At 47.7% G+C, this 9,664-nt stretch overlaps 1 long non-coding RNA gene across 1 annotated transcript; it reads right to left on the bottom strand.

Annotated features, from left to right (window-relative positions):
• Positions 1–6,177: 6,177 nt before the first annotated feature.
• Positions 6,178–9,596, bottom strand: LOC132234828 (uncharacterized). The gene is made up of 3 exons (XR_009452943.1): positions 9,417–9,596; positions 8,845–8,914; positions 6,178–6,915 (listed from the first exon to the last, which is right to left on the bottom strand). It is a non-coding gene; the product is annotated as an uncharacterized LOC132234828 (long non-coding RNA).
• Positions 9,597–9,664: the final 68 nt, after the last annotated feature.

The following is a 9,664-nucleotide window of genomic DNA, read 5'->3' as shown; positions in this document are numbered from 1 at the left end:
GTCTCTGGATCTACTTTTGTTCATCAGTTCATTTTGTTCATTAGATTCCACATATGAGTGAGATCATGTGATACTTGTCTTTCTCTGACTGGCTTATTTTGCTTAGCACAATACTCTCCAGGTTCCTCCATGCTCTCTCAAAGGGTAAGATATCCTTTTTTTATTGTTGCATAGTATTCCATGGTATAAATGTACCACAGCTTTTTAATCCACTCATCTACTGTTGGGCACTTGGGCTGTCTCTAGATCTTAGCTATAATAAATTGTGTTGCTATGAACATAGGGGTGCATACATTCTTTCTGATTGGTGGTTCTGGTTTCTTAGGATATATTCCTAGAAGTGGGATCACCAGGTCAAATGGCAGTTCCATATTTAATTTTTTGAGGAAACTCCATACTGTTTTCCATAGTGGCTGCACCAGTCTGCATCCCCACCAGCAGTGTACTAGGGTTCCCTTTTCTCCACATCCTCTCCAGCACTTGTCATTTGTTGATTTGTTGATGGTATCCATTCTGACAGGTGTGAGGTCGTTTTAACTTGCATCTCTCTGATGATCAGTGACTTTGAGAATTTTTTTCATATATCTCTTGGCCATCTGTATGTCCTCTTTGGAGAAGTGTCTACTTAGGTCCTTTGCCCATTTTTAAATTGGATTGTTTGTCTCCCTTTTGTTAAGTTGTATGAATTCCTTGTATATTTTGGATATTAACCCTTCATCAGAGGTATCATTGCCAAATATGTTTTCCCATACAGTGGCTCCCTTTTCCTTTTTTTTTTTTTTTTTAAATATATTTTATTGATTTTTACAGAGAGGAAGGGAGAGAGATAGAGAGTTAGAAACATCGATGAGAGAGAAACATCAATCAGCTGCCTCCTGCACATCTCCTACTGGGGATATGCCCGCAACCCAGGTACATGCCCTTGACCGGAATCGAACCTGGGACCTTTCAGTCCGCAGGCCGACGCTCTATCCACTGAGCCAAACCGGTTTCGGCTCCCTTTTCCTTTTGTTGATGGTTTCTTTTGCTGTGCAGAAGCTTTTCATTTTGGTGTAGTCCCATTTGTTTATTTTCTCCTTAGTTTCCTTTGCCCTAGGAGATGTGACTGTAAACATATTGCTATGACAGATGTCTGATATTTTGCTGCCTATGGTTTCTTCTGGGATTTCTATGGTTTCACGACTTAACTACTTAACTAAAAAAAAATTTTTTTTAATGGTCCCTCCTCCTGCAAACCTGCCCTGACCTCCCAGGCTGGGTGGAGACCTCCCTCTGGGCCTCAGCGCCCCATGTTGTTGTTGTTGTTGTTGTTGTTGTTGTTGTTGTTGTTGTTCTTCTTCTTCTTCTTCTTCTTCTTCTTCTTCTTCTTCTTCTTCTTCTTCTTCTTCTTCAAAGAGAAAGTTTATTTAGAAAGTCACAGAGGTGGAAGTATGCTATAGAAGAAATGAGCTAATGGGTAAATTTTCTGATAAAAAAAAAAGAAGAAGAAAAGAAATGGGCTCAGGAAACAAGTTACAGAAGCAAAAGAAGGGCCGTTGGAGCTTAGGAGAGAGGAAGGTAAAGGACACACATGGGGGGGGGGGGTGCGAAGGGAAAGGCATGGGCTTGCTCCCCGGAGGGAGAGCGCATCCTGTGTTCTTTTCATACCCGTTTTCTTGTCTGTCTCCCAATCAGGCAGCAAGCTCCTGAGAAGCCATGACGGGGTCTCAGAAAACATTGTCTCCCCTATGCCTGGCACATAGTAAGTGCTCAAGAAATATGTGTGGAGTGGAATAATTCATGAATTTATCTGGTGTCAAAGACTAGAGAACCCTCAGCCCTCTGGAGAGGACTGAGGGCGGACCGACTCGCCGTAGCTGGCCCCACACAGGGTCTGCCACACAATGGCTGCTCTACAGACGAATGTGGAAAGGAGGAGGGAAGGGACGGCGTCATTTCTGAGAATGAGGTGCTCAATGGTGGCTCGTGGCACCACCTAATGGTCCGATGCAGCCCCCAAGGACAGAAACCGCTCTAGCCTGGTACCTCCCTGCCCACTCCGGGCCCATAGGCGGGGTTGGGGCGTGGCCTAAAGAAGAAAAAGGGGCGGGACTTGTGGCCTGAGCCTATTGGGCGTCCACAGTGCTCTTGTCCTATCCTCCCCTGTGGGTGGGACTTGACGGGACCCTGAGCCAGTGGGGGAAGAGGGGAGGGAATCGCCGTTTCTGTGGATGTCTTTGCACTATTTATTTTTATTTTTTTAAATATTTTATTGATTTTTTACAGAGAGGAAAGCAGAGAGATAGAGAGTCAGAAACATCGATGAGAGAGAGACATCGATCAGCTGCCTCCTGCACATCTCCTACTGGGGATGTGCCCGCAACCCAGGTACATGCCCTTGACCGGAATCGAACCTGGGACCCTTGAATCCGCAGGCCGACGCTCTATCCACCGAGCCAAACCGGTTTCGGCAAGAACTGCATTTTATTTTTTTAAAAATATATTTTATTGATTTTTTACAGAGAGGAAGGGAGAGAGATAGATAGCTAGAAACATCGATGAGAGAGAAACATCGATCAGCTGCCTCCTGCACATCTCCTACTGGGGATATGCCCGCAACCCAGGTACATGCCCTCAACCGGAATCGAACCTGGGACCTTTCAGTCCGCAGGCCGACGCTCTATCCACTGAGCCAAACCGGTTTCGGCAAGAACTGCATTTTAAATAAACAAATATAGCCTCACTCCACTCACCCCTCGCACCACATCCTGACGATTTTACTGAATGAACTAATTGCAAGCCGGTGCCCACGCGGGCCAGGCCTCTCCCTCCGCCCTTAAGAGTGATGTTTAGCCCTAACCGGTTTGGCTCAGTGGATAGAGCATCGGCCTGCGGACTGAAGGGTCCCAGGTTCGATTCCGGTCAAGGGCATGAACCTCGGTTGTGGGTGCATCCCCGCTGGGGGCTGTGCAGGAGGCAGCTGGTCAGTGTTTCTCTCTCATCGATGTTTCTAACTCTCTGTGCCTCTCCCTTCCTCTCTGTAAAAAAATCAATAAAATATATTTTTTAAAAAAAGAGTGATGTTTAAGAGCCAAACATCTAACACGGAGAGCATCTGGGTTCAAATCCAGGGTCTGCCTTGTGCTGTATGATCCTGGGCGCAAGACTTACCCTCTGTAGTCCTCAGTTTCCCCACCTGTGCAATAGGATGGGTACTTACCTGTGTTAATCTTGTAAAATGCTTGAAACCAGCTCATCGTAGTATTTGCAATTCAGTGCTCATGCCCTCTCTGCTCCCACACCTCCCATGGCTCCCCATGGCCCTCAGAGCAAAATCCACACCCTTTCCTGTGACCCAGGTGGCCCTGCATGGTCCAGCTCCGACCTCCCTGCATTTTCCCGTCGCACGGTGTAGCCGCTCAGCAGTCTTCTTGTCCTCAACCACGCCCAGCCTGATCTGGCTTCAGGGCCATTGCACACGCTGCTCCCTTCGCAGGTGAAGCTCTTGCTTTTCCAGATGCTCATCCTTGCGCCGTACACAATTCCCCCTCCTCCTCCAGGTCCGACTCAAGTGCTGCTTTCCCTGGAAAGTCCTCCTAGATCCCTCCAGATCTGGTTGGGACGCCCCTATTACATTCCCGGGTCCCTGTTTATTTCAATTGCAAGGACCTCCAGCCACAGGCAACAAATTGAAGTTCTCTATCACCACGCCACCCAGTTATCCTCCCATATATCTCACCCGCGGAAACGGAGGCTCCACTGCTGGGAGGAGGCGTGGGACAGGTCAGTGACAGGACAATGGCATCTTGGCCTCATTTAACCCAAGCAGTGCATTTCAAAGCAAAAACACTCAACATCAGCTCTGTCTGCTCTGGAATAGCAAATTGAAGCCACCTGCTCCTCCCAGGAGACCTCCTTCTGGTTCCCTGAAGATCCCCCCTGTTCCTCCATCCAGGAGCTCTCCAGCCCCTACCTTTCCTTCCATCCCATCCATGGGCCCTCGGAGAGTCTGTGTGTGTTCTCCTAGGGACCAGGTTGGAGTGAGGTTGGCACAGAGAATTTGGTTGGGAGGTGTTTGTCAAGTTAATGAATGCATCATATGCCTACCGAACTACTGTGTACCCTTGGAAAGCCCAACCCCAACATCCCTTTTTAAGGATACCTTCCTTCTCTCCCCAGAGAGACCTCCACTCCCCTACTCCCCATTCCTCCAGCTCCAGGACCCACTCTCTAGCCCAACCCTGACTTCACAGGATGCGTGCGCCTGTGGCCAGCTCTTCTTCCTGCAAGCTGGGCTCTTCTCGGGGCCCAGGACTTGGGTGTACAGGAAGATCGTCAGGAAGTGCTGAGTGAATGGGAATGGAACACCGGAAGTCACATGTCTTGGACTCACATCCTAGCCAAGTGCTAGACACTGAATCTGTCCTCGGACCTCTCTGACCTCACTTGCCCATTTATTAAATGTGTTTGTTCGGGGCCTGGGCCCAAGTTGTAGCAAGGATGAAATGAGTCAAAACACATAAGGCACATGGTTTTAGGGACCTCAGACTCCCTCTTGTCCCACACGGAGAGTGACTCAACCCAGGACCAGCAGCTATGTTCCCTCTCCGGCACCAAGAACTAGAGTGTTATCAACAGCATGTTCCATGAAAGTTGACCAACAGGGTTTGTGAGGCCACTTGGGGAAATAGCCTGGTCATTTCTCACCCATAACCCAGCCATTCCACCCATGAGCATTTACTGGGTGGAAAGGGGATATACTCATTAAAAGAAATGTGCAAAAAGACACAAAAAGCTTTATCCGTGATAGTAAAAACCTGGAAATAACCCAAATGCCCACCAACTGTTGAAATGGACAAATAGTGAATAATTGGTACCCAGTTGTTACAATAAGAAAAAACATACCCAAGTATTTGCAAGGATGTGGAGAGATTGGAACCCTCATACACTGCTGATGGGAATGTAAAATGGTGCAGCCGCTGTGGAAGCGTCTAGCAGTTCTTCAAAAAGCTAAACATGAGCCCTGACATGTGACTCAGTTTGTTGAGCATCGTCCTGTCCCATGCACCAAAACATTGCAGGTTTGAGTCCCAGTTGAGGCACATGCCCAGATTCTCTCTCACATGTATGCTTCTCTCTCTCTAAAAAAAGAAAGATCAATGAAAACATTTTTTTAAAGCTAAACATGTAATTACCACAAGACCCAGCAATTCCACTGCTAGGTATAGATCCAAGAGAATGGAGAGCTGGTACTCAAAGAAACTTATTCAGAGCAGCTCTATTCACAATAGCAAAATGGTGGAAACAACCCAAATATTCACTCATGGATGAATGGATAAACATCCTGTGTGGATAACCATCCATACAAAGGAATGAAATAAGCTACCACATGGATGAACCTTGAAAATATTATGCTACCTGGAGAGCATTATGCTAAGCAAAATAAGCCAGTCAGAGAAAGATAAATATCACATGATCTCACTCATTTGTGGAATATCATGAACAACATAAACTGATGAACAAAAATAGATCCAGAGACATAGAAGCATTGAACAGACCGTCAAACCTCAGAGGGAAGGCAGGGGAGGGTGGGGGGTGGGGGTGGGGGTGGAATAAGAGATTAACCAAAGGACTTGTATACCTGCATATAAGCATAACCAATGAACAGAGACAGTAGAGGGGTGAGGGCATGTGCTGGGGGTGGGAGCGGCCAGGGAGAGGTTAATGGGGGGGAAAAGGAGATATATGTAACACTTTAAACAATAAAGAATTTAAATTTTTTAAAAAAGAAAATATTATGCTGAATGAAGAAAGCCAGATAGAAATGGCCATACATTGCATGAAATGTCCAAGACAGGAAACCCATAGGGACAGAAAGTAGATTAGGGGCTGGAGGGAAGGGGGAGGGGAAGTGACTGCTGATGGGGACGAGGTCTCCTTTTTTCTTTTTTTTTAATCCTTACCCAAGGATATGCTTTTTTAAAAAAATATATTTTATTGAATTTTTTACAGAGAAGAAGGGAGAGGGATAGAGAGTTAGAAACATCGATGAGAGAGATTGATCAGCTGCCTCCTGCACGCCCCCCAGTAGGGATGTGCCCACAACCAAGGTACATGCCCTTGACCGGAATCGAACCTCGGACCCCTCAGTCCGCAGGCCGACGCTCTGCCCACTGAGCCAAACCGGTTCGGCCAAGGATATGCTTTTTAAAAACCTGATTTTAGAAAGAGAGGGAGAAGGAAAGAAAGAGAGAGAGGAACATTGATGTGAGAGAGAAACATCAATTGGTTGCCTCCCAATTGGGGTTCAAACCAATTGAACCCTGTTCTCTGACCAGGAATCAAACCCGGTGCACGGGATGACGCTCCAACCAACCGAGCCACCACCCACCAGGACGAGTCTCCTTTTAAGGGTAGATAAGTGTTATGCAGCTAGATATTCACACAACATTGTGAATGTGCTAAATGTAACTGAATTATACACTTTAAATGGCTAAAATGATGTTATATGCTATATGTAGTTTACCACAATATAAAAATAAAAAATAGTACCCGGGACTATTTTGATACCGGACACAACAGGTGTGAAGCTGCCTGTCGCTCCGTGAGTCAAATTAAGCAGAAGCAGGGTTAAATCATGTCTGAGCATTTATCCCAGTAAGGCCAGCAGCATATGGAGAGCAGTCAGCCAGTGTGGAAGTTCTGCTCTGACATTTCATTTTAAACAAGCTCTTATATAAAAATCTAAAGTTAGTGAGTTCCCCGGGGTCTGCCTCCTTTCATCGTCTTTGCAAAGATCAGCCCCAGAGAGCTGCAAAGATTAGCCGGGAACACCGTCTCCCTTCAGATAGCTTCTGTCCTTGACCTGGGCTTTGGGCTGCCTTATCTCCAGGGCCTGTTCTCCTTCTGGGAACACGTCGTCCAGTTTCCCAGGGTCTGTAAGAAAGTCTCTCATCGTTAGTTAGTGAGCTGAGTAATCATTGAACAATCGTGGTCTTACTCTTATATCGTGCCCTTCCCACCTATCAATTCCACAGCCATGAAAAGGTTCAAACACCTGCTCCTCGCCACAACAGGAGGAGCGAGTGCGACCCCATTTCTGTGAAGTTCAAAACCTGGTAAAATTCACCTGTAGTGACCGAGGTCATGGCAGTGGTCTCCGGAGAGAGAATCAACTGGAGGGTCCAAGCAACTGCCAGGGCTGGGAAATGTCCTAGATCCCACCCTGAGAGCCATCCCCTCACCAAGCCCCACTCCGGACACTGGTGAGCTTGACTAAGCCCATGTTAAAAACAAAAAATTTACCAGGAGGGAAAAATGAGAGTGTCCAGCAGTCATGAGGACCCAGGGTTCCATTTCTTCACAAATGCCATCACCTGACCCCTGGTGACTTTGAAACAGGCATGGAGCTGGGTGGGCATGGACAAAGGTAGGAGGGAAGTGACCTGCATCTGGTTCCTGGGATTTCAGAAATGATCCCCAGATGCCTCTTCATCTCTAGGGAGATGCCACTCCAGAGTCCCCAGCCTGGGAACAGGAAAACCTCAGGGCTCCAGGACGCTAGAAATATCAGAGGTCGCCTGGCTGGTGTGGCCTGGTTGGTTGGGTGTCGGCCCAGGCACCGAAAGGTTGCCCATTCAATTCCCAGTCAAGGCACATGCCCAGATTTTGGGCTCGACCCTTTCCTCTCTCTGTCTCTTTCTTAAAAGAAAAAAAAAAAATTTAAATTAAATATCCTATCTAATAAAAGAGTGATATGCAAATTAACCATCACCCCACAACAAATATGGCAGTGCCCATAGTGGCTGGGGTGGGACGCTGGCGGTGTTGCCCAGGCGACATGAGCCCAGCGTCTGCAACCCTGGCCGCGAGGAGGGAGGGGAGGGGCCTCGGGCCAGAGGCCGGGGTGAGGGACGCTGGCGTCGTTGCAGGCTGGGCTGAGGAACTCCCCCCACCCCCTGCCCTGTGCACAAATTTCATGCACCAGGCATCTAGTCTTAAAAATAAAAAGAATTCCAGAGGTCTGTGGGGGCACTCAGAGTCTCTGGTGGAGACACATCTTGACGACTCAGGGTCCTTTAAGGCCAACTAGCACAAATAACTCACAGTCTTGAGCAAAAGGAGGAATAGAGATTTCATCAGAAAGTCCTGCGTTTGTGTCCTGACCCAATCAATAAACACACATGAAGGAATAAATGAATGAATGATGAATGGTGGGCCAATGGGCTGTTCATCCCTGTCCCACAAGCCTTTCTCATACACTTCCTAGGTGCCCAGCCTTGTCCTGCAAAAGACCAGGGCCCCAGAGAGGCCTCAGCCTCGTCTGGCCTCCAACAAGCGCTCATCCCGGTGAAGAAGACAGAGCCTGACACAGAAAATCCCACTTTCATGATTGCTCAGAGCAATAATAATAATAATAATAATAATAATAATAATAATAATAATAAATCATGAGGGAGGTATCAGAATAGAGGAAGTACGCCAGGGCCAAAAAGAAAGAGAGAGGAAGTAGAGTGCCAGGACGTTAGATGGTATGTGACCAGTGACTGTTACCCACTGACCAGGGAGGAAGTTGGGGTGAACAACTCAAATAACGAAGAGTAAAGGCTGGCTGATCCTGCTTCCCAGGCCTTTTCACTTGATTTCTTTTGTAACCTCCAGAGACGGGAGCTCACTCCCAAGGTAGACAGCATGGCATGCACACCTGTCAGATGTTTAATGCAATGTGATTTTTCAAGTAGTGACCGCCATAGGTAAAAGGGCTGAATGAGATTGTTTGGGGTGTGTGGGTGTGTGTGGGGGGGAGATGCCCTGTGAACTGGGCAGTCAGTCCCTGCCACAGGCTGTATCTGGAATCAGACCCACCTGAGTTTGAATCGCTGACACCTATCGGCCAGATGACTTCATTTCTCCAAGGCTCGGTTTTCTCTTTCCTCTGAAGTGACCCGAACAGCAGCATCGACCCGTCGTGCATGTCCTCAGTGAGCTAACGGAACAAAACGCGGGCACACAGCAGGCGCAGAAGTGTTTTGCTCTGCTCCAGGCCAGAGGGCTCTGGAATGTGTCCCAAACACACTGTGCTTGGCTAACGCTAAAGCGTTGCACGTTCTCACTCCTGCACGTGCTCTTGCCCCGCCACCCACACCTGGCAAACTCGGATACATCCCTCAAAACCCTAGCCACAAGATACCTTTCTTTTTTCTTTCTTTCTTTCTTTCTTTCTTTCTTTCTTTCTTTCTTTCTTTCTTTCTTTCTTTCTTTCTTTCTTTCTTTCTTTCTTTCTTTCTTTCTTTCTTTCTTTCTTTCTTTCTTTCTTTCTTTCTTTCTTTCTTTCTTTCTTTCTTTCTTTCATTTCTTTCCTCTCTTTCTTTCTTTCTCTTTCTTTCTTTTTTTAAACTGTTAACACTATTACAGCTGTCCCCCGTTTCACAAAATACCTTTCTCTTCTCTGCTCAAGCCCAGACCCAGGGAGCCGGGAGCGTCAGGGCGCGGTTCTGATTGGACCTGCGCGGATGTGACTCCCGAGGGCAGAGGCAGGCAAGGGCGGGCGGACAGACTGAGGCATCCGTGCAGACCCAAAAGCCCGCACCAGCTCCCATGACTGCAAGGGGCCAGCAGGGGGCAGCCGTGGGCCGGAGGGGGACTTCCGGCGGGTGGTCAGCATTTCCGGGAAAGCCCCTTTAAG

The sequence above is a fragment of the Myotis daubentonii genome, chromosome 5 (assembly GCF_963259705.1).
Source record: "Myotis daubentonii chromosome 5, mMyoDau2.1, whole genome shotgun sequence".
Classification (NCBI taxonomy): domain Eukaryota; kingdom Metazoa; phylum Chordata; class Mammalia; order Chiroptera; family Vespertilionidae; genus Myotis; species Myotis daubentonii.
The sequence above is the reverse complement of the archived record's forward strand: the minus strand, read 5'-3'. Positions and strand labels throughout refer to the sequence as shown.